Raw genomic sequence first — 4346 nt, 5'->3', positions numbered from 1 at the left:
GAGGCGGCGTCAGGACACGCGCAGCGGCATCGGGCGCGCGGCTGCGGAAGAAGGAGGACGGCGGGCGCGTGCGAGGCGCCGGCTTCGTTATATCTGAGTGGAAGCCGAGGTCGGGGGAAGTTCCTACCGAGTGAAGAAGGGCAGATGTTGCGTCTGTGTTCTGAGACGCGGAAGCTAGGAAGTTTCGGCCCGCTAGTGTCGCCTCGCCACCAGGGCAATCTGAGATCAATTAGCGGCCGCCCACGGGTGACGGGAGATGCTGCCCCGCGTCCTGTGGGGGGGCCCAGCCGAGGTGACTCGCCGGGCGGCTGTGTTCTTCCGAAGTGGAGGGACGCGCGGTGCAGTCCAAACTTCGGGAAGTGTCGTCCCCGAATTCCCGGCGAGCAGCTAGAAAATAGGAGTGTTGATGGGGCTGCTGTTGGGTAGAGGGTTGTCCCCAAGAGGAATTCATTAATGTCTGTCACCGAAGGAACCAGCCCTGGCATGGGGCTGTTGGCGAAAGGAATGGAGGAGAACCTGCGTGTTTATAAGTAACCTGTCTGAACTTTAAATGCTCCCAATTCCCCAGTTGGGAAGCTCGATATAAAATTCGAAATGACTTCCCTGCGAAGAGAAATAGTACAAAAAGTGGCTCTGACAGTGCTCAGTGCATCATGGGCCATGTATTAATATTTTTGAAGGATGCAATTGAGAGCCAAATGTAAGATGATAAAATGAAGGACTAAAGCAGTTCAAGGGTGGGGCTAGGGAAGAACAGAGGTGCTCTGGTTTAGACCGAGGGGAGTGAAGGGAAGGGAGGGGCACGGGGAAGGAAGGAGAGTGGAATGTATCGGACATCATATGATTACACGATAGCTGAAATTCCACATCATGTACAACCAGAAGAATGAGGAGTTAAACTCCATTTATGTGTGATGTCAAAATGTATTCTACTGTCATTATAAATAATTAGAACCAAAAAAGAAAAAATAAGCAGTTTACAGGGCTGGGGTTGTGGCTCAGCGGTAGAGCGCTTGCCTAGCATGTGCGTGCGAGGCGCTGGATTCGATCTTCAGCACCACATAAAAATAAATAAAGGTGTTGTGTCCAACTACAGCTGTGTGTGTGTGTGTGTGTGTGTATAGCAGTTAACAAATGTTGATTTTACAAAGATTGCCTTGGAAGTATAAATATGAGAATTGAAAGGGATTTTTTTTTTAGAGAGAGAGAATGTTTTAATATTTATTTTTTAGTTTTCGGTGGACACAACATCTTTATTTTTATGTGGTGCTGAGGATCCAACCCAGCGCCCCGCGCATGCCAGGCGAGCGCCACATCCCCAGCCCATGTTAAGAACTTTTGAACGGAATATTTCTGCAGAATTTCTGTAGGCCTATCACTAGGAAAAAAAACTAAGTAACTTTTAATAGGGAACTATGGAGGGTGGTCCATCTCACTCCCGCAGGCAGAGACTCACTAATCTATTCTCACCTCCTTTTCATAGTTGGGGTAAGCAAGTAACTTGCCTGAAGTCTCACAGATACAGTTGAAACTACAATTCTTTTTCTACTGCACCAATGTTTGTCACATATATCATTGTAGGAAAAGAAAAACACAGAAATTATAGTTGACCACAAACTGAATTAGTGTGAAACATTTCTACTGGAGGAAAAAAAAAAGTACTATACTTTTGCATTTGGTCAGAGATACCATAGATAGGTGGAGTGGAAAGAGCCCTCCCTACATTTAGAGCCTGCTTTATAAAGGATGTGCGACTTTGGGAAGTCACTCCATCCCTCTTGAACTAGATCCCTGAAGATATGTTAAAGAAAAATTACAGATAATAATTATATTTTTATAGTTGTTGATGGACCTTTATTTTATTTATTTTACATGTGGTGCTGAGAATCAAACCCAATGCTAGGCAAGTGCTCTACCACTAAGCCACAACCCTAGCCCACCTTCCCTAATTATTTCACTGAAGTTTTACAAAAAGCAAAAGAGAATTTTTTTATTTTTATTTTTTATTTTATTTAAAGACAGGGTCTCACAGAGTTGTTTAGCACCTTGCTAAATTGCTGAGGATGGCTTTGAATTCACGATCCTCCTGCCGCCTTCTTCCGAGCCGGTGGGATTACAGGTGTGCCGTCCGCCCAGCAAGAGAATATATATTTTTTTAATTTTTTAATACTTATTTATTAGTTTTCGGCGGACACAACATCTTTGTATGTGGTGCTGAGGATCGAACCCGGGCCGCACGCATGCCAGGCGAGCCCGCTACCGCTTGAGCCACATCCCAGCCCCAAGAGAATATATTTTTAATTTTATATTTTGTAGAGGGTGTGTGCAGTCAGGGGACCACACAGCATAATCAGTGAAGGGGAGACAGCCAGAGCTATGATAGAGTCTGAGGAGTGCATACATGAACAAAAATGCCTGGTGTGAGGTGTTCTCTGGAAGCTAACTGCCTTTGAGAGGGCAGCATAGAGGGGCAGTGGTTTGTAGAGAGCAACTGAGCAGAGCAGGAGGCTGCTGCAGCAAGACATGGTCATGTAGCGAGGCTTGATCAAATAACTGAATATGTTAAGGAAAATAGCCAGATTTCTCATTGTTGAGGAAACGAATTGCAAATATGGAAAGGTAAAACAAGAAAACCTTTCCATGGACTAGGAATGGTGGTACCAATCTATTTGTAGAAATAGGTACTGGGTACATAAGTACACACATTCTCTTTCCTTTGTCAGGATCCAGGAGTGAATCCACAAAACAATTAGTACAACTAGCCCAGACCTCGGCTTCTAAGTACCATTCTCCACTTTTCCTCTTGGTAAAATAGTTGATTCCAGAACTGAAGAAGTGAAGATATGAGCCCGAAGCCTCTAGTCGTGCTATGAACATGCTCAAAGAATAATGGGGCACATCAGAAGGGAACAGGCCAGCTTTTAAGTGGCCAACTTGAGAACAAATGAGCTTAAAAACAATATATATAAAATACTATACATTGAATAGTAAAAGCATACAGATGTAAATAAATATATAAACTGGAAGTTTGATAAGGATTTGGATATATACATAGTTTTAAAATATCTCCCCACAGAATTCTTAATAATTATAGGGGAAACTACAGAAAATCTACAGTGTGGAAAACCAGACATCATCTTAATCAAGTAATCAAGTGCTTTCAAAAAGGGAAAAACTGAAATCACATTCCATCTGATGGAAAAGTACTAGCAACCCTCCTCTGCATTTCTGCCCAGTCTACTTAATTGAGTCTCCAGTTTGGAAATGCAGCTAGTTTTAAAGGTATATGAAGAGAGCAGTAAAGAATATAAACACTGTAAGGCACACAGATCTGCCAAGAAGGTTAAAGAAAGTGTAAATACAAATATTTGACTTTGAGAACAAAGGGATAAAGGCTACAATTCTGGATAATGCAAAATATCCATAATAACCAAACTCATGGGTTTGGATTCCACAACCTACTATCTCTTATGACAGCTTATGCTTGGGTTTTAGTTTTCTCATTTTAATGGGGATGATAATATTTTCCTCACAGGTTGCCTGCATTAAATGAGAGAACAAATTGCTGAGCACAGTTCTTAGCACATCATAAGCCATATAGCTGCTAACTATAGTTATGAATAATCATTTTTACTTGTTTATTAAAGACCAAACACCCTTTTTGCCTCTGATGCTTTCCATGGCGCCTATGAAAAACCTTGTGGCAAAGGGTGGGAAAAAAAAGAAGAAGAAGAAGAAGCATGTTATAAAGTTCACCTTTGAATGCACCCATCCTGCGCAGAAGATGGAATCATGGACACTGCCAGTTTTGAGCAGCTTCTCCAAGACAGAATTGAATAGAAAAGCTGTGAATCTCTGTGGGGTGGTTATGACCATCGAAAAAAGCAAGAGCAAGATCATTGTAACACCTAAAGTGGCTTTTTCCAAAAGTTATTTGAAATATCTCACCCAAAAAAAAAAAAAAAAAACATGAAGACTAGTCTACATGACTGGTTGCACACAGTCACTAAATGCAGAGAGTTATGAATTACATTAACCTATTAATCTATTAATTAGATTAACCAGGATGAAGAAAAGGAGGGAGATGAGGATTAAAACTTTTTTATTTGAAATATTTTGTAAGAGTTCTTGAATAAAACTTGGGAACCAAAAATAAAATAAAAAAGACTGTAGACAGCTTAGAAAATTAGGATAAAGAAAAAGAGAGGATGGGGACATAGCTCATTGGTACAGTGTTTGCCTTGCATGCACAAAGCCCTGGGCTCAATTCCTAGCACCACCAAAAGAAGAGAGAGAGAGAGAGAGAGAGAGAGAGAGAGAGAGAGAGAGAGAGAGAGAGAGAGAGA

The sequence above is a fragment of the Marmota marmota genome, unplaced genomic scaffold (genome assembly GCF_001458135.2).
Source record: "Marmota marmota marmota unplaced genomic scaffold, marMar, whole genome shotgun sequence".
Taxonomy (NCBI): Eukaryota; Metazoa; Chordata; class Mammalia; order Rodentia; family Sciuridae; genus Marmota; species Marmota marmota.
The sequence above is the reverse complement of the archived record's forward strand: the minus strand, read 5'-3'. Positions refer to the sequence as shown.